This window comes from Rhipicephalus microplus, chromosome 5, assembly GCF_043290135.1.
Source record: "Rhipicephalus microplus isolate Deutch F79 chromosome 5, USDA_Rmic, whole genome shotgun sequence".
In the NCBI taxonomy this organism is placed as follows: Eukaryota; Metazoa; Arthropoda; class Arachnida; order Ixodida; family Ixodidae; genus Rhipicephalus; species Rhipicephalus microplus.
In genome coordinates, this window is record NC_134704.1 from 120,239,042 (window position 1) to 120,260,122 (window position 21,081).

Sequence of the window (21,081 nt, forward strand, 5' to 3'; positions counted from 1 at the left end):
TTTGGGGGTAGCTCGATGTCTACAGCAACGTCGAGTCGAAATGGCCTGTCGGTTTCGTCACTAAGCAAGTGGTCTGTGTCAGTAAGATGAACGACACGTTGTGCACAACAAATAGCCGCGGAAGCAGATGAAAGAAATTCCCAGCCTAAAATGAGTTCGTGGTAGCACGGGAATAGCACAGCGAATTGTATATAATGAAGAATGTCGTCGATTAGCACACGGACAGTACAGAGAGCGGAAGGGCGAATCATTGTTCCCTGGGCTGTAACCAGTGTTGGTACATCATAAGGCGTCGTGACTTTTCGAAGACGGGTACACAAATCAGCACGAATAATAGAAAACCCAGCCCCAGTGTCCACCAAAGCATCAACGTCCACTCCCTCAACTGAGACTGCAATCATATTGTAAGGGCGCGCTGGAGGAATTGGAGTACCGTGTTGGAATGCAGTTTGTCCTCCAAAAACTGCATCGCTTAGTTTTCTGGACGCCGATCAGAAGCGAGGGAAGTAGGCTGAAGAGGAGAAGAGGAGCGACGGTAGGGCGATGGTGAACGGCGTCTGGTTGATCGATGACTACTGCGCAGTTCACCGGATGCTGGCGGAGATGGAGACCGGCGCGGCGGTGACGAATAACGACGGCCCTAGTACAAGGCTCCTGCGGTATAGTCTCGTTCGCGTATGTCGTACCCTCGGCGCTCATCTTGCTGGCGCTTGCGGCAAAAGCGTGAAATGTGACCACGATAGCCATAATATAGCACGTAGGGCGAGTCGATCGATAAGAAGGGTAGTAGCTTGTGTTAGATGCACCGGGAAAGAGAGCAGTGAGAGGGACAGATGATGGCTCAGGCGATGGTGATGGAAAGCTCGTGGGAAAGCTTCTGGGAGGTGCGGCAGCAACCGACGCGTACGTTGGTGGCGCCGGCGTCGAGCTGACGGTGCCGGATGGTGCAGCGACGGCATGCGAGAACGATGGGAGAGTACGAGCGACAGTGGGCTGCAGGTGGGCCATGTGGGTCATGGACGTGAGCTCCTCCCTGATGACAACCCGCAATGACGTTCAAGAAGACTGCATGGGACACACTGAAGGTAGTGTGAATCCCACTGATTCTAACTCTTCGCGTATAATCACCCTTATTGTGTCTCGTAGGTTTGGATCTGCCGTAATACGGGCCGCGTCACTGTCCGGTTGTAGGCGCATAGACTCGAGTTCTTCGAGGCGCTGACTGGTTGTCGCAACGTCAGCAACAGTAGCTGGATTCTGGATTGCAAAAGCATTGAATGCGACGGATGCAATCCCCTCAAGAAGCTGGCGTACCTTGTCTGACTCTGTCATTGGGGTTTCAACCCGGCGGCAAAGTGAAAGGACATCCTCGATGTAGGATGTATACGACTCGCCGATGTGCTGTTTCCGAGCCGCGAGAGCTTTCTTTGCGAGAGCCGAACGAACAGTCGGTGTGCCAAAGACATGCCGAAGCTGATCTTTGAAGGCGGACCAGTCGGGGATGTCGATGTAGTGGTTGAGGAACCACGTCTTCGCGACACCCGTGAGGTAGAATGACACGTAAGTGAGTTTGTAGGTGTTATCCTACCGGTTAGCAGCGCCGACACGTTCGAAATCGTCCAGCCATTCCTCCACATCTTCCCCGCGCATACCGGCGAAGGGATGGGGCTCACGCTGGGGGCTGTTAATGACGTGAAAAGGCGCGGCACGCTGTGGTGGAGTGGGAATGGTTGAAGAACCGACCTGTTCTTGGTGCGACATATTTCCGGACACCTGGCCCAAGCGGCGACCTGAACGTAGCTCCAGGGGGTAGAGTGGTCGAGAGGATGACGAGGGATCTGACAGCACGCTCCACCACGTATGAAGTCTTGGATTGGAAGACCTTTATTAGGCCCGAGGAACCGGCAGCCGTGCTGCCATGAAGCATGCAAGCAATATGGGAATCGCACGTTTGGTGAACCCCCTGTGCATATAGCGTTTAAGCCCCAAGCGATGTTGTAAGTGGTTAATGTAAACATAGCTCTGTCGCGCATTCACTAGAAAGAGAGTTGGTCCACCTGTATTTATGATGCAAGACGGCCGGCACATGGCCGGATTACAGCTGAGCCTAAGTAATGCAGAAAGTTAATCTCTTTGTTAAATATTTATCATAAAACAAAAAAATGCATGGAAACACGGACAGACAAAGGGCATGAAACAAACACTAACAGAGTTTCTTGTCGCATAACTTTCTGCTTTTGTACCCGTGTTCGTGAGCTCACGCTTTCGATTAAGTGCGCTTTCGCTGACGGTGGAGTGAAGTCGCGGGATATAAGGATAATGCTAGATTACATAGAGAAATATGTAAAGAAAAATCACAACGCACGATATTTATTGCATGATATTGTAGGACAGGCTGTTTTTCAGGCCCTGATTATACACTAGCACAGCCAAGACGAAAATATTGCCTGCACGCAAGCTTCGAAGATTGCGCACCCCTGGAAAATTTTTGTGGCCTAGCTTGAAGTTCTATGCACCGTTTAGTGAGCCCGTGTGGAAGCCAAATACTCATAATTGTTTTCAGCACTTTACTAACTTTAGTCGAAATTAGCAAATAAGTCTTTTTTGTTTTCAAGAATTTAGCCACGTCATAACGTTATTGCTCAATAAATGTTTAGCGCTCCTTCGCGGATGTTCTCGGTGATATGATATTGTTTGTCCTCTCAGAAGAGGAACGTCGTTTTGTATTTCATATAAAAACTTACAGAACACTTTTGAAAAGTGAGCCCAAACTCTACAGCAAAATACTTAAACGAGGCTATTCCCACCAACACCCTAACAGAAAAAGAAAAGAGAAAACATATCAAGAACAAACTTTTCAGTGTGTTCGTTTTAAAAATTGTGACTTCTTGTGTATCGAAATAAATTGGTTAATTTGTTTGTAGCTTTGCTGTGCGTTATCACTTCTGGTTGTAGGGATGTCGGTCGCTCCCATTCTTAAAAAAATTATACAGGAATACTTATGAAGCATTAGCAATAGCCAATACCCACACAATACTTGATATTTGTGTGAGACGATGACATCTTCTAGAGTAATTTTAAAAACCCGTTAAAGTTGTTAAAAGTTTAAAAAACCAAGGCGGTCCAAATTTCCGGAGCCTTCCGCTACGACGTCTTTCATAATCACGTGGTTGTTTTGGCACGTTAACTCTAAACAAGTAATAATTTCGTTTTCATTTGCGCACGAACGAAGAGCATGAATTTTGCACCGTACAGAAACCAAGTATCTGTACGGTGCAGGACCTCCACATTGTCGACCTGACAGCCTTGCAGAACTCTCACACAAATTTGACGGGCTTCATGCTCCTGAAGAGAGAGGTCTGGGAACAGGACATTGGAGCTGTACGTGAGAAGTACACAAAAACTGGCTTATACCCCTTCTTCTTCACTCGTCGGGTTTTTTGAAAGCAAATAAGGGTGAGTTCTCAAAGCAGTCCATTTTCATCACCACTGTTTGCAGACTTTGCCGTCACAGTTAAAGGATTCAGGCTGCTTTACAAGCAGGCTTGATAATATTGAATATAAAAGTTTTTTTCATCGTTTTAGGTGTCTCAAATAATTTTTATATCTTGTTACTACATTCAAGGAGAAACAGCGCATCATTCGAGTGGCTTGCGTTAAGTAGTTACCTCAGTAAGGGTTCTGTTTCCCTGTTGAACATCCATAACAGTCACTGAAAAGAATACGTCACACCTAAACCACAATACGTCGCAAGAAGGCATATTGTGAAATTTTGATATTTATCAGCCATAGCATCATCATTGAAACCACTCGTATATAATAGGAGCATCAACCATCATCTCTTATAGCGAGGACGCTGTGTCTTCATCAGTAGAAAATAACATGGTGTTCGCTACTCCAGTAAGAATAGATTTCCCTTTCCACATCGAGGTAGATATTGGTGCCAAAGAAACTGCACTTCTTGGCAGACTCTGCTAAGCGATGCTCTGAATCTTAGCCGGAAATTGTGTCATGAAGGAGAAGTGAAACTTGCATGTCTTAAATTATGCATAGCTCGCTTGTAAAAATAATTATTTGCATTCAATACACAGTAAAAAATTTTACACCCAGAAGGGTGTAAATAAGCTTGCGCATGGACGACACCCCAAGGGTGTTAATTCAGCACCTTCCAAAAAGGGTGCGTTTCCATGCACCCTTAGAATAGGGTGTACATGTAAAAAAACTGTAGGGTGTTACAAAAACACCCTTAAGGAAGGGTGCCTTCGATGTCCTTCACTTTTTTAGCACCCTCTGAGGAGGGTGCGAGAAGGGTGGACAGGGGTGTTAAGTGCCCATGGCAGGGGTGCCAGTATTCTTTTAGAGCGCACTAATAGATATCCGCATACACTAATTACACACTAATTGAAGAAAGTGGTCCTGATTATCAATGGTGCGCCACCTGTCGAGCTCCATTCATTGCGTGTGGGCAAAAATATAAACACGTGCAATCGTGTATGAACTTCTGCTGGATCTATATATACTTCACAGTATACGCATAATGCGTGTTACAGCAAACGAAGCCTTGCTGCCCTTGCATATTGCATTTATTTAATAGGCTAATAAAACTTATAAATTTTTCTTCTGCCACACAACTTTTTCACCAGATGTGTAACATGTTGACGTATACGTACACTACACATGCAACACCTCAAATAATTATTATTTTTTTTCAGTTTCACTTTATTGACAATTTTTTGAAACATACAATTACACCGGTTTCAGTTTAGTATACTGCTTCAAGTACATAGAGACTACAAATGAAATACACGCTAATATATCCCTACGATTCTTTCAAATATCTACAATCCCAGTGGTTTCAAGTTTAATACTCCTTCATGTACACAATCGGTTAATAGGTATGAAATACAGGCAAATATATACTTGTAATTTTTTCTAATATATACAATCACCATTATTTCACTATATACGCCTTCATGTACCCAATCGTTCCCAAGAAGTGATGCACACAAAAATATATACAGATAGTGTTTTCAAACGTATGCATTCACAGTAGTTTAAGCTTTGTATTCCTGGATGTATAACAATTGGTTATGAGATATGATGTACATGCAAACATATATGGGTTTTCGCACATATAACTTTAGCGAATACTTGAAAAACCAATACAATGATCAGAAACAGAATAAGCTAAAAACGAACACAAAACTGAGTCAGGACACACGAAAAAACAAAAGAGGTAATGCATAATTACGGCTAATGACACAACTGGGTCATTTTACGCGAAATATCCCAGTCATTTTGGCAACCTTCTCAAATGTATTTGAAAAACTCGTGCTGCATTGAAAATAGTGAACTTCTGGAATATTTAGGAGAGGAAAAATATTTGGTCACGTGGCTGCCTTCTGAACTTACTGGAATGCTGTCTAGGTGTTGTATGTGAAAAATTTTATTTTAAAAGCACCGCTCCTTTTTTCGATACGAAACTCGGTCTACGTGCTACGTAACAAGAGTTTAATTTGCGCGAGTTTGTTCATCGTGGTTGTGTGCTAGTCACAGCGCTACAACTTCAGGAAGAGACAGAAAGGACAGGAAAGAGCACCGACTGTCAACTGAATTTAATGAATGTGCTACGAACGCTTTTATATTGAGTATAAGAACCGTGCTCATGCGCAACGGCACGTGTGACCACTACAAAATATTCTTCACTGAGAAAAGAATACTCTCTGTCTGAAAGGACAAGTGAACGTGTAGTGATGCACTAATTATTGGTTTAATTGATAAAAAAATACTTTTACAAACGTTAAATTGGCATTCAGTAAACCTATTCTCGTGACTAATTGTGCAAGATTGACTATTTCTGTTGCTGTTTAGTACACACACTTTTGAAAGCTTGCAAGGGGTTGAAACAACACGTTAATATCATATCTGCTGGCTATTTTTTTAATTGTGAGGCACGTGATATGGTATAACATGCAAAGGTTTTGGTCATTGTTTTTTGCTGGTCCTGTCTTCTTTAACTTTACTTTCTGCAGGAGGGTTTCACAAACGGGTGTGATGATTCTGTTGGGATACCCAGCATCTTTTAGTCTTTTAATCTGGTTTTTAAGCGTGACCTCACCCTTGTGCTAACATTACTTCTGAAGGGTGGCCTGAATACATGTGGTATCAATTACTCTTTTTACTAATTTTGAATGCCCACTATCAAAAGGCAGAACATTCTTAGCACTCCTGGGCTGATAGCCCAGGAGTGCTAAGAATGTTCCCAACAGCATCATCACACTCGTTTGCGAAACCCTCCCGCAGAAAGTAAAGTTAAAGGAAACAGGACCAAAAGAAAAACAGAATGACCAATGACCTTTGCATGTTACACAGTACTACGTAAATAAGGTGTCTCACAATTTTAGGAAAAGAGCCAGCAGATATGGCATTGTTGTTTTCCACCCCTTGCAAGCTTTCAAAAGTGCATGTACTTACAGCAACAGGAATAGTCAATCTTGCACCATTCGTCACTAGATTAGGTTTACTGAATGCCAATCTAATGTGTATGAGATACCGCTAACACGTGTAAAAGTAAACATAGGACAAACTGGGCAATGCTTCAATGATCGAGCAAGACAGCATGCTTTAAGTGTTGAGAAGGGCTATAGTAGTCTCATGGCCAGACACCGTAAAGAATGTAAGTGCAGTCCTATGTTTCATAAAACACGGTTTTTTAAAAAAAAGCAAGCAGAAAAAATGAGAGATTTTAGAACTTTTTATCAGGAAGGCCAAGGATCAATGGATCCGTACATCTTCACTTATCTTTTCCGAAAAAGAGTATTCTTTTTTCGGTTAAAATTATTTTGTCATGGTCACACATGTGTTGTTACAGATGAGCCCTGTTCTTGTGCTCAGTATGAAAACGCTCGTAGCACCTTCAATAAAATTTTGTTGACAGCGCTCTTTCCTGTACTATTTGCGATAAGATTTTATTATAGAAAGAATTTCATTTTCTTACAATTTAGGTGTAATTATGAGTTTTCATTTTATCACAACATGGAGCAAATTGCATCTCAATATGGATTGAAATCACAATTCTGTGAAATTCGTGATATTTTTTCGTATATCTCAGCAGCTTGAGAGGTCTCAAGATATTTTTTCCTCAAAATATACTTTCTGTGGAGTCAGTATTCACTGCTCAGATATTCATACAAAGTGCAATATTGCAATAAAAATGCAAACATAACACATTTTCGCTTTATTCTTGGAAGCAAATGTGGCAAAAAAATTGCACTAATATTATTGAGCTTCAAATACCTTACAGAAGCACATTTACTTAACAGGTAGACCAAATTTGCTTTAGAAAAAATAATCGGTAGATTTAAAACGAAATTTTCCACAAACAGCACACATACGGCATTATGCCAGGAAGTTATAAGCCAGCCACATGAACAAAACTTTTTTTTCTCGCTGAAATATTCTAGCAGTTGACTGTTTTCAATGCAGTAAGTCAGCACAATTTTTTTTCAAATACATTTCAGTTGGTCGCCAAAGTGGCTGGGACGTATGGCATGAAACAGTCCAGCTATATTTAAGCAAAATAACTTACACAAATAACAATATTTGTTCATCTACCATGACCACTAGAAAAAGTTGTTCAGGCATTGTGACACAAAAATTTTCAGCGTCGTACTGCCTGAACAACTTCTTTGATAAACTCCAAACTCACGCCGAGAAAAAGCCGCTCTATCACGGTGGTTGTTAAAGGCCTTGCGGCCGTAGACAACGTTGAAAGTAAAAAAAAATTAACTCATCAGTGCTGTCACTCCTTCGTCATTACTGACACGGAAGATTTTTCGGTCATCCACGTGGAGGTTCAGAAACTAGGCTCGCTCTAGGCGGGGGCGGGTTTACTACGCAGGACATCAGCGGCATTCTCTCGTTCTGTAATAACAACAAATATTACTTCTCATAAAAGATGTTCGTGCTGTTCTTGCAGCACCATATATGAAGAATATGTAGTGTGTAACCTATGAAATGGCGTGTAATTGACATTACACTGAACTCGAAGCATACAACCCATATATTTCAATTATTTCGTATGATAAAGATAAGATAGTTTTCAGAATACAGCGAATTCCCGATTTGAGGTGAAGTGTAAGACTACAGCTCAAAAATGACCCTTACGAGAGCCTGAACTCACCTAAGAATCAAATTCCTTATAGGGTAGTGAACCAGTGTGAAAAACAGTTCTAAAAGTACAACGTTCAGAACATGTACCATTAATCAAAACGCACAAGAAACTTACCTCTTCATGTACAAACAGTGAAGGCAACTCTGCTTTCTCTTTTACATGAGAACAAATGATCTTGGGCGTGGCACTAGCGAAGAGGTCTGCAAAAAAAGTAAAAGATTTACTGACTTTAATCATGCCTCTAAAAAATTGAGGAATTGTGACAAATCAGATATCAGTATGATTCTGGCTGCCTCTATAAGGGCATCAAATTGAACAATTTTCTCGTTCTTTTTACCCTCACGAGAAGATCCGTCCATGGCATCTAATCCAAATGTGACGCTGTGCTTCCTATTTGCCTGATTTCTGGACGTAGGGCTGTGAACATGTATTTTGCGCACCTAATCTAGCACAGGAATTTGTCATCTATAATTCAATCATCTTAATTCATAGTAATTTGATAAAAGATGTGATAGCTCGTCCAGTTTTTAAAGAAATGCGGGCCTGCATTTGGCACTGCCTAGCACGTACGAAAGTATTTCTTTTTTTAAAAATTTCTTCAAAGCTTGCTTTCAGAAAAAGCGTCTGGCATATTTCGACAACCAAGCCCATCCTCTGATGGCAATCAGGGGCACGCTATTCGCGAATATTGACCACGGGATTTACAAACGTAACCCGCGCCTAAATACTCAGTTAAACACAATAAAGCCAGTAGGAGCGCTCGAACGACACCAACGCGCGCGGACGCCTTCTACGTTGCAGCAGCCATGGCTTATGCTGGAGCTACCGCAAATAGCTGCCACAGTCGCGTACACTCTCGATTCTTTTATAACGCCGAGCGTTATCGCAGATGAAAGCAAAGCATGAAAACAGCAAACAGAAACGAGAGAAAACACCGCACGGCGACGGCCTTAACAACGCGCCTTTGGAAGTCTACTAGATCTTTCCCTGTTGCTGGTGACACGTGTCCTAAATATTTGAAAAGACTGACGCGCACGTGCTGGGGGCATCGCGGCAGATCAGCCCCTCAAACTATACCGTCTTTAAGCAAAAAAAGCCATTTCGTACAGTGCGCCTCTGTACATAAAGTTTTCTTTTAGATGCGGAGCATCTAATACTCGAGGCTTGTAGTGCGGCGCCGTCCGCAACCTTCCTCCTCCTTCTTTCACCATCTGTGCATCCCTTCCTCCTCTACACACCGCGCGCGCTTCACTCCTCCACCATCTGTGCACCCTTCCTCCTCTACACACCGCGTGCGCTTCTCCTCTTCACGAACATTCGCTAGCTGTATAATGTAGCGCGCATGCGCCGTCACGCTTCGAGAACATCGGCAGCTGACGCGCGCGCATGCGCCGTCGCGCTTCGAGAACATCGGTAGCTGACGCGCGCGCATGCGCCGTTGCGCTTCTCCCCCTTCTCGAACATTCGACAGCTGACAGTGCATGCGCCGTCGCGCTGTATACATACTCAAGGTCGGTGCTCGCTCGCTCAGTTGCCGCTCGTCGGTTGGTTTGTACGGCGCGTCGACGTCCGAGGTCGCAACGATCGACGTCCCTTCGACCAGCGCCGGCCAAAGTGTTGGTGGAACCGCTCAAAGGTCGTCGCAATAAATAAACACCGCCCTTTCGCATACGTGTCGTACGTGTTCACTCATTTAACACCCCTCCTACAGCCACGTTAACCAATTTAGCCAGCGACCCAAGTAAGTCGCAATTTAACACCCCATTTCACAACCACGTTAACCAATTTAGCCATCGACCCAAGTAAGTCGCACTTTAACACCCCTTTAACCAATTATATGCTCCGCATGCTCCTCAATGTTCCCCCGAGGGAAGCTGCGGGCAATTTTTTCTTTCTTTTTTTACGCTTACACCTACAGAAGCACGTTGTACATTTGAGTATTAATAGAAATGGTATTACTATGTAGCCTAAAGCGCATCTTGAAACAATATCAATCATTTTGAGCAGTGTAGAGACAATGTGCGGTCAGCAACTAATCGCGCCCTTTTTAAGTGATCACATCACTCACTGTATGAGTGATGCAGGCACTTACACAACATCGCGCATAGCAGTGTGAACTCGTTAAGTCACACGTTTATACGGGCATCTGCAACAGGCCCGCGAACGCATGCTGTTGTAAATGGCTGGCAGCCTACTTCGGCAGAGCTGCTGCAGGCGCCCAGCTAGCGCTGTATGATTGCAACCTACGAAAACAGTACACTCACCATTAACAGGCCCGCGTTGTCCATGTCCGCCGCTCCATGAATATTCCTTTATCCAAGCGTCTCTTCGAACACGGTGCCATGCGTGACCACCATTGAAAATGCGCCTGTTCGCTAGAACTCACACAGTGACCAAGACCCCAGACCAACGCAACGCATTTGAAAGACCGATGAGGCAGAGAGAGCAACGTTGAGAGAGAGGAGGAGGGGGCACTGGCGGCGGCGCCGCAGCTGTCGACGCAGGTATTCGATTACGCAACTATTCGCTTATCTACACCATCGTTGTGGGAGGGGGGGGGGCAACGTTGGCTAGGGTGAGCGGGAAACCCGCCAAGACAGCGTCGAAAGGCGAAAGCTATGGCGCATACGGCGGGCGGCGGTTCGACGCAGAAGGCAATCGAATTGCGCCTCAAGAATGACTCCTAAATGGCAACTCTCCTTTCACCCAGCCGCACAGCGGCGCAGGTTATTTACCAGCCTTAGGTTCTTTGAGTATTTTGACGGAATGCGACTGCAGTGGGCGAAAAATAATGAAGCAAAACTTGCAGAAAACAAAGTGCACCCTGGAATGGCCAGAAACAATAATTATTTCATCCTCTGTGGCATTAGCGAGAGGAGCATCGCTACACCTTTTTTCATAGGAATTTCTTTTCGCATTGTTCGTGTCTGGCAATTCCGCGTATCGTGCCGCAAACACTGAATGCGTAGTCGAAGCTGCAACAAATTATTCCACAGTCGCGGATGTTTAGAAGGCTTGTCACGCACCACGAAACGTGCCAAGGTTGTTATAACAAACTTTTTGTTGACCACATGATCAGCACATAATTTCATATGGTTGCCCAATGAGCTAGCTAAGCACCTGTAGCAAAGGCAGGGCACGTTTTTGTTAAACGTTGGTAATATAAACGATGGTTGTGCATAAGTGCAGTGACAGGTTTCCGTGTGAATAGGTAATAACTAACGTTTTCGAGCGTAGAAGCGCCTCAGCGGACCTAATCAGCTACCACAGCAAGTTCGTAAGCAACGATGAGGTACGAGAATGTGCAGCTGTTTTCCATGTACTGAATAGTCCGTGTACAGTGCGTCGACCACCGGTATTCCTTAAGCCACCTCCTATATAGACTCCCAGTCTGAACAGGTGTGGGACCTTAAACACTAAGAAGCAGTGCCCCCCCCCGCACACACACACACACACGAAATTCGAGGGCGCACGGGCTGATACACACACATACTTATTCACAGGCGCACACACATACACGTATACACATACTGCCACACACACACGCGGCCGTAAACGCAAACATGCATAGGCGTACACATGTGCACAGGCACGCTTAACACAAGAACGGACTCGCACATACACGTGCACGCACACATGCACAGCTGTACACACAATCGCGCTTACACACGAACACATGCGCAGGCTCACGCACACACACCCATACTCGAGCGAACATTATCTTCTTGTGTATAATCCATAGCAAACATGTAGCTTATAACGAACGCTAAGGACAGCTTTCGTAACATGGATTGCAGTTAATTGCCATTATAAATGAAACGCGATTTGCTTCTGCTGGCATTCTGCTGTATTCGGCGAGCACCTTCACACATTCTAAGTCAATTAGGCCGTCATTTGACACAAGGTCCACATATTCGTGCAGTAGCTACGCTGCTCAGCCGTCAATCCGAAGGTCGCGCGTTCGATGCCGGCCGTGGCAGTGGAATTAAGACAGAGGCGAAAAAGTAGAAGCCTGTGCACTGTGCGATATCAGTGCTCACTAAAGAACCCCAAATGGTCAAAATCGCTGGAACTTTTCACTAAGACGACCCTCATAATCATATCGAGGTTTTTGAAACGTAAAATCCCAAATATTATAATTATGTGTTCTTCTTTTGGTGCATATTCCATCTGATGAATCGTCACCTACACCCTTCTCAGGCACAAAAGCACCCTTAGAGCCTATTTTAGGGTGGTATTGAGGCAAGCACCCAAACAAAGGGGTGTTTTTTTTCGTTCAACCATTTATGGGTGTTAAAGGGTGCTGTAAAGAGTGCTTTCTTGTAAAAGCATCCTTTTTACACTCTTTTGGGTGTAAATGTTTTTCGCTGTGTACGCAAGTTTAGCACAGCACAATAGTCTCACTGTAATGTGATGTAGAAAACGCTAAGTTCTCAAAAGCAGTTTACTAATCGTGAAAACCTGTGCACTGAAAATTCATATCTGCAGCTGCTAGCACGTTTAGCGTGACACAAATAGCTCCATTGCTTTGTGATACTCTTCTCACATCCATTGTCCTAGTTCAACTACATGGAAAATCAGAGAAGATAATTGTTTTTTCCTGAATACTTGCTTACGGCTAACCAAAAATTGGAGGAGCACAAAGCGTCGTCTGTAGAAGTCGAACGCAATAGCAACATCTTGTTGGAAGTGCGCATGTCAAACATTTAGTGCATGAAACCTCTTCAAATTTGTTATGCACCCACTATACACGGCCTTAAGGGAATGGGTGCAGTAGCGTGTGTGCCTTTTAAAGGGGGGACCGGCTTTCAACCATGGAGCCATAATGATAATCACATATTCTCACGCACTTTGCCAATGGAGGCTTGTGCAACGCATTAATTCTGCAAAATTTCATGTTGCATTGTGACGCATGTATACAGGACGCGTGTGTTTGGAATGCATGGAAGCTACTTGCATTGCATTTCCAAGCAGACCAAGTTCTTTTCGCTGTTTTTGCAAACAGAGGCGTACCTCCGCTTGCCACGCAAACTACTCAGGTTCAATCGCCACTCGGACCCAAACAACCCTGTTGCAGTCCTTACTCTTCTCCAGAATTTTTAATCATTTACTTTATTAATTAGCATCGTTCTCGATTTTAGAGTAACGCAAAATTTGATGATTTTTGCTCACTACCAATGACGCCATTATCGATCCCGACACCAGATTTCCTCCGAAACGATCTCTCTAATGCTATATCGTTAAAATATCATCTTGTGCATGGTAGTGCAGAAGTGGTTAGGAAAAGAGTTCACAAGACAGGAAAGACACCCACTTGCTAGTAAGCCTGTATCCTGTCTTGTGTACTTTCTTCCGAACCATTTTGTGCCCTCCTTACAAAATTTTCCGCCAAAGGACCTAACAATACAATGTTTTGCAATATTATAATAGGTATGTGGTGTAAAGTGAAAATGGCCTGAGTTGCTTGAAACTCAGAGGACTTAGCATCAAAACAAGGACAAGAACGTTGCGTAGAGAAACACGCAGGAGGCAGGACTCAGCGCCTTTACGATGTACTGATGTACAGTCGAGTGCATAATTTTAGAGACCACGGAAGCGCGTGCCGAGGCGCGTCGCTGCGCCTTCTGGTGGCGGCACGGCTCTGTCCGGGAGCACGTACTGCGCACGCTCGTCCCATATCACCCGGCAGCCTGCCCTTTCGCTCGTTTCAACAGTGCGCATCTCGAAACGATGCGGACGGCGCAAGGTGCCACTTCTGCAGTCGCTGTGAAGACAATGAAAAAAGCCGAGCGCTAATGTGACGACAGCACATCATTTGCGGGTTTCGGCATGCTGCACACAGTGCATGTTACTCCGACGCGGTCCCTGGCGTGATCACATTTTGAATGTCGTGTTAGGCAATTAATAAGCTCATCCAGCAGTGTTGCCTTTTGCGCTCTCATTCGCCGAACTAAAGCACGTAGTAATACTCGGTCCAAATATCATGTGTCTATGAACATGCATGAAACCACCAAACGTCCAACAGCTGCAAAAAAGAGCCGAGGAAGAAAGGTGAAAACAAACTCGGTTTATTACGAATAAATCCTTTAATAAGGGCGCTGCAGTGGTGCAGTGGTTTCTATGCTCGGCTGCTGACCCGAAAGACACATCTTCAAGTCTAGTCGCCCATGCCGTATTTTGATAGAGGAGAGACACTTGAAACTAGTATACTGAGTGGACGTTAAAGAACCCCGAATGAGCAAACATTCCCAAGACGTTGCTTTGGAGGAGCTCTGTCATATCTATATAATAAAATTTATATCTCTCTCTATATCGTGGTTCTGTCACGTCGAGAGCCCGCACCTATTATTGCTATGAGTCGAGCCTCGACCAAAGAGTTTCTAGAATTCGAATTTCAGATATTCATGTGTCGTCTTCTACTACTCGAACCATAAACCCCGATTGAAGTCAACCCATTAATTGGATGCATTATAGTGGATTAAGACAAGAAAAGTGTGAATTAATGCAAATTGACTCGTGCAAGAGATGTCATAGGTATTCACTTTCAAGTCTTTTCATATTTGGGGATATATCGGAATGTGTTTTTTTTCGGAAACCAGAGAAAATCACGTAGATTGAAAGGGGCGTCACCGCTTTCAGCATTTCAGTAGAACTCTACCCATGACATATGCTCGGAACATTCTCGAACTAATTTAAACTGCTTTTATTAACATCCGTCGCTCGAGCATCAGCGTGCATTGTGGTACGCTGGTCACGTTGTTTTGTAAAATACTGCAGTGAATTACAAGCGAGCAAATTTCAGTTCGAAGTGCTCAAATGTTGGAGGCACCACAAGGAAACAAAAGTAAATTCTTTAAGCTGTTCGACCAAATACCTCACACGGCGGCACACCGCTCCTTTTGTACACATTACTCACTGTGTGAAAATGCGATTCTTTATTATAACTCTCTCAGAAAAATTGGGCACTCAGAAGGTTCACGCATGCTTCCGACGCAGACGCAGTACCATTTCTTCATTTTTGTCAACTCTTTGCCTTGTTTCGTGGTTTTTCGAGCTTGGTGACGATAACAAATTATCGCGCACAGCAAATGTTGAATGGCAGCATATTGCAGCACAGCCCAGCTATCAGACAGCTATTAGACAGTGCCATTCTCGAAAGAGTATAAGATCGGGGGTTTCAAGGCCCCCACATTCGTCTTCAAAAATGTCGCCTCGAGTGCCAGCTGATGAAAAGAGACGCATCGTAGAGTTAAGCATCCAAGGCTTTTCTCAGCGGGTCGTCTACCGGCTCCTTCAAAGGTCGCCAAATGCGGTGAGTCGTGCCATCCAAGCGTACCGACAAACAGGACGGATCAGTGACAGAGACCGTGCTGGAAGGTCAAGATGCACAGATGACGAAGTGGACAGGCTAATTATCGCCGCCGTAGTAGCTGATCTCCATAGAGCAGCGAAAGGCATAAAAGATGCATTGCATCTTAACGCGTCTGTCTGGACTATGCGTAGGAGGTTGGCAGAAGCAGGGCTTGCCAACTGCGTCGCGGCCCAGAAGCCCCACATCACGGACAGGCAAAGATCCATGCGACTGCAGTTTGCGCGTTCTGTGCAGGCATGGGTATCAGACGAGTGGGGAGAAGTCATGTTCAGCGATGAATCAACGTTTTCAAGTCGCTCGGATCAGGAACGGTGAGTATGGCGTCCAATGAACCCGAGGTAACAGTTGCGATTTGTCTTCTGAATTAATGTCATCCTTGTACTATTTACCATTGAATGTGTAGAAAGAGTAGTGCACAGGGTAAGTAACCGCAGCTAGTAAAAACTAATGGCAGGTCACCCACTACAGTGCGCCTTAATTACGTTGTGGTTAAGGCAACTAAATCCTAGCACTTCAATGTCTTCGGACTTGCTGTAGAACGTTGCTTAGCTTTGATTCTCTTTAAGCTGTGCGACTTCTTATCGTGAGCAGCTAGCCTAACTTAAGCACCTTGGCCAATGTTTGTATATTCTACCTCATTACCTTAGAATATTATAGTTGAGTTTGCGAGGCCTTCTGGAACGCACTGAGGGTGCCTTACCTATTTCGCACCATCTTGGCGATCTCGCATAATTAAAATTTTATTATATGGATCATATATATATATATGATATATATATGATATATATATATATATATCATATATATATGATATATATGATATATATAATATATATTAGATCATATATATATTACATAAACGAAATTGTTCGGGGATAAAGTGACTATGTGCCATCGTCGTTCTTATAAATCTGTGTAACCAATCCAGCATTTCCTTCCTCGCCAGGTATTCACCACAGTACACGCAGTCGGTCTTTGCAAGCTGAGAAACTGCATGTTTCTCGCGCTGCATCAAGGAAGAAAGCGTACTGTATGGCACGCTCGAGCCATGCTATTACATTAGAGGCATTTTCGCCACTATGTTTTCGCTCGGGAGTACCGGTGCTTGCACAGCGACTGCAGGAGTGACACCTTGCGCCGTCCGCATCGTTACGAGATGCTCGCCGTTGAAACGAGCGAAAGGGCAGGCAGCTGGGTGATATGGGACGAGCGTGCGCAGTACGTGCTCCTGGACAGAGCCGTGCAGCCGCCAGAAGGCGCAGTGACGCGCCTCGACACGCGCTCCCGTGGTCTCTAAAATTATGCACTCGACTGTACATCTATGGGCACTGCTGTTTAGAACAAAGCAAAATCGCTTTCAGGGAGTATGCTTTCAGCCAAGCACCTTCATGTCATCTTTTTTCTGCAAATGTGCTCGGGCACATGATGTACCCATGTTAGTTGGATTCCTTTACCCGCTCTCGGTGAAGAAAAACATGTAATTGCAAAGACAAGGCAGGGAGGTTAATCAGTTTAGAAGAAGTGGTCTGCTACCCCACATATTGGAAAGATGATGGGCAACATTGCAATTTGCAAACTATTGAGCATAGGAAACACGTGGTATGCCATGCGTGTAGGTCTCAGTCACAAATGGATCATTCTTTATAATTCTCTCCTGACGCAGGAATTGGTCTTTATCATTAGTGTTGCGAATAAGCCTATATAATGCTATATAGGCGTATTATAATTGTATCAAATCGCTGCGAGTTATTTCATTTTTTCCACTCAAGAAAATGGCAATAGACGACCAGGATATATTTTTAATAATAATGTTATTATAAAATGATCTCTCTTTAAAAATTTACCATTATAGAGCTTTTCTAAAGTTCGAAATAAGGTTGGTCAAGTCACGCATGTGAGAAACTTTGAAATCAGTACTTTGAATGAGCGTTATGCACATCGTTGAAATGAACTATCACAAAAAGTCCTGGTGTTTGCGTCCAGACAAACACGGCTCTCACTCAAGATGCTCTGATCGTTTTAGTGCGAGCCATCCAGAGCCTATCCAAGGCGCGTGCATTGGAGGCACCACCACGATTCAGCTGCCGTAAAAGTCCTGCGGAAAGGAACCTGACTCAGTCGAACATGCTTAAAGAGGCAGTAAGAAAGGTAAGCCCGCTATTTTAAACTTATTTCCATAGAACCAGTGGCGACACTTGTTATAGCTTCAGTGTAGCACGACGGTTACCGTGGGTGCAACACCTACGAATACATGTTTGTTTTGAATATGACGTCTGATAGCGATATTGATTGCCAAAACGCGTCGTGAAGTGGCGTCATCAAGGCTCCTCAATGACTGCCCTCAGGTTTTCAATCTTGCCGAGGTAGCATCGAAATGTACTGTGTTATTGTTGTAATATAGACCAAACACAAGCATAATGCGCTGGCCAAATGACTCTTCATAAAACACTGCGTACAATACAGCAGCGAGATTGCTCATATTCGTTAAGCATCGTGTGTATTCATTGCAGAATAAAATATTGTTTCGAATCAGAGCCATAATGTACGGCGGACGCCACGCTGTTTTTTTTATTTTCAGAAGTAATCACATCACGGATGCGTCCATTCCTAAAGGCAATTTTTCCTACTTCGTACCATATACAGTAGCACAAGCAGATCATCTGCCATATGTGAGAGGTACGGTCACACAAACTAAATTTTTACATAGTGATCCAACTAGTGGTAAGATTGATCTTGTTTTCGGAAAATACGCTGTTTTCGGAAAATACGCTGCACCATAAGACTGTTTTCAGTGCCGATAAAATATTTTAGGTGTTTGTTGAAAAACATCTGTTTCATATTTAGAGGCTAACAGGAGGAAATAATTCGCACATGCTACATATCATTGTTCGTTGTTCAACGCTGTTGGACAATTAAACGCTTCATACCACGACCATGATTTAGTGTATATTACGCAAGAACCACAAGTTCTCGTAGATGACATTATGTAAAATGTACTTAATAGCTCAAGCTGTGATGAAGGTGTCTTTATTGTGTAATTTCTTGTCAACAACGGTGAATTTGCCGGCTTTGGACATGTTCAAAGTTTCGTCACAAACCACTTGCAGTAGAACACTTTTGACGTAATAGAGAGAGACAAGCAAAGAAAGGTAGGGATGTTTTATTTTGTGGTTCGAAGAAACCAAAGGTTATCTAAATTTTGTGATTTTGATAACAAGGTCTATTTCTTCACAAATGAATGGTTATTAGTCAAACTAATAGGAAATGTCAAGCACCGAACCTTGTTGGGAAGGTAGGCAGAGGTCTTTAATTTCATGATTTTGAAAAAAACAAAGATAACAAATATATTGTGATTCTGAAAATGAGGTCTACATCGTCACAAACGAGGGGTTTACATAAAGTAGGAGTAGTGAAACGGAAAGAAAATAACTCATATCCAACCTTGTTAGGAAGCGTTAGAGAATATGGCGCAGACTGTACGTGAGATATACAATGCCAACTTTCCGAGCGTAAATCAGAAAGTAAGTGTGTTGTCCTCATTCGTATGCATTGGCCTTGATAATTCCTCGCGGGAATTCATATGCCTATTTGAGAGCAAGGTGTGCTTCTGAGTGCTGGTACGACACGCTGTGTTGTTGCTACAACTGATACCGTTGAGTCGCTTAACACCACGAGGATGACTAGGAATGGTACCTTGTCGTTTGCATGAGCCGTACCATGATCAGTACCAACTTACACACCTTTGCACATTAAACCTCGCTGACTCGTCCTCTCATTACTTACGGCAAGCCTCATTCTCCGTTACTTTCTCGAAGTAATATTGCTACGGAGAGCAAACATTTTTATCGTTTTCGCCTTGTAAGGTGCAGTTGTCATGAAATAACGAAAGGAGGCAGTCTGTAATTTTACTACTTTTCATAAGTGAACGCTAATTTTTTTCTACACCAAACACGAGGCTATCACTGGGCTTAGCGCTGACTGGTGTTTTTTCCCCACAGGGCTGATGGCTACCAATAAGGAGGGGGGGGGGGGAGTGTAACCATGCTGTCCATTTATCTCTTTTGTTTCTATTGTGTGTTGACTTCTTTTCTTGTAACAGTGTATATATGGAGAAGACTAGAAATGCTCGCTGGAGCTTTCTTAAGGCGGTCATATATGTATAGCAGTCCTGGCATATGGAATCTTTTTCTCTAGCAGCTGCACCAATTCGTTGCTCTAGTAGATGTGACCACGTTTATTAGTACTGGCCGTACTTAGTCACCACACTAATTGGTATAGAGAATGTGTTTATTGGTATCGTGGTGTGGTAATGCAAAAGTTGCTGGGCTCAAGTGGCTGGGCTTGTGATGGCAAAAAAAAAGCAATCGTTTTCGCCTTGGAAACAATAACTCAGGGGAAGCCACGGCATCTCCAGTGTGAAGTGCTAGTAGACGAAATGAGCGTAATGACACTTGAAGTACTTACGTGGAGATTTACCCGCGCGCACAAATAGAACAGACAGAATAAGCAACAGTTGTAACACCAGGAATAGCACACGCAACATGCAACGTAACTCACATGAGGGAAGTACTATAACAAAGCATAGCAAGAATAGCAGAGAACTCATAACGGCGCGTGAGAGGTAATAGCATAACGCATAACATATAATAACGCATAACGTCATAATAGCATAACGGCGCGTGAGAGTTTCATCATGAATGACAGCAGCATAAGGGATACTAGATTGTTTGCGCGCATCAGAAACAACAGACGCATAGTAATCGTAAGATGCGGAAGCAAGCGTTTCAGCAATACAGGCAACAGGAAGCGCAAGGAATAGATGTGGGCAGCACAAATAAAAAAAAGCATCCAGTTCTCACCCATAACAAGTGATCAATCTCGGTTTGTCGAGTTCGCTCGGGGCTTTCTGAACGTTCCGCAGGTGGTTACTTTACTTCCACTGCTTGAGCTACCCGGCTTGGAGCGACTCTGCGAGTTTGTGGTTCATGACAGCTTCTCGGGTGAACACACATTTTTGGGAGACAGAGATGGCGATCCTGCGGCTTGCGAAAAGGTATCGCTCTAATTTTCGTGATAGTTACCGGCTTCTACAATGTCTAGATGATTGCCGGTCACTTCTTGGGTGTGCACAGCATGTTTGCGCGACTTTTTGAATTTCTTTTACTCCATGTTTTTTTTTGCTTCGTTGACGCTGTCTTCACGCTACATTCTAAGTCGACCGGTGACTGTTCAAGCTCATCTTTTTGCACTCGCTATTTCGGGAGGTACGATATTGGTAAGTTTTCCTAGCCCCAGCGCCTGAAATGCTTGGGATGCTTCCTTCAAAGCTGTTGCGTTCGAGGATTGTTCGTTTCCTGTGGCCTTGAATTTCTCTGATGAAGAAGTTGCAGACGCACTTTCGCGTCTCTGCAGCATTGCTGGGCTCCTCCGGCGACGTTGTGGAAGATGTTGACGCTCCGGTGTCGCCAGTCAACGAAGCCGGAAACAATTTTTCGTCGCGTGGTCCACGTTACACCACTCACACTTTGACACACCA

At 43.9% G+C, this 21,081-nt stretch overlaps 1 long non-coding RNA gene across 2 annotated transcripts in view; it reads left to right on the forward strand.

Moving 5' to 3' along the window:
• The window catches only part of LOC142817358 (uncharacterized), a 113,403-nt gene that overhangs the window by 14,099 nt on the left and 78,223 nt on the right, over positions 1 to 21,081 (forward strand). For both annotated transcript variants that reach the window (XR_012895192.1, XR_012895191.1), the window contains exons 3-4: positions 3,280 to 3,456; positions 17,529 to 17,693. This is a non-coding gene — a long non-coding RNA (uncharacterized LOC142817358). The remainder of the gene's footprint in view (positions 1 to 3,279; positions 3,457 to 17,528; positions 17,694 to 21,081) is intronic.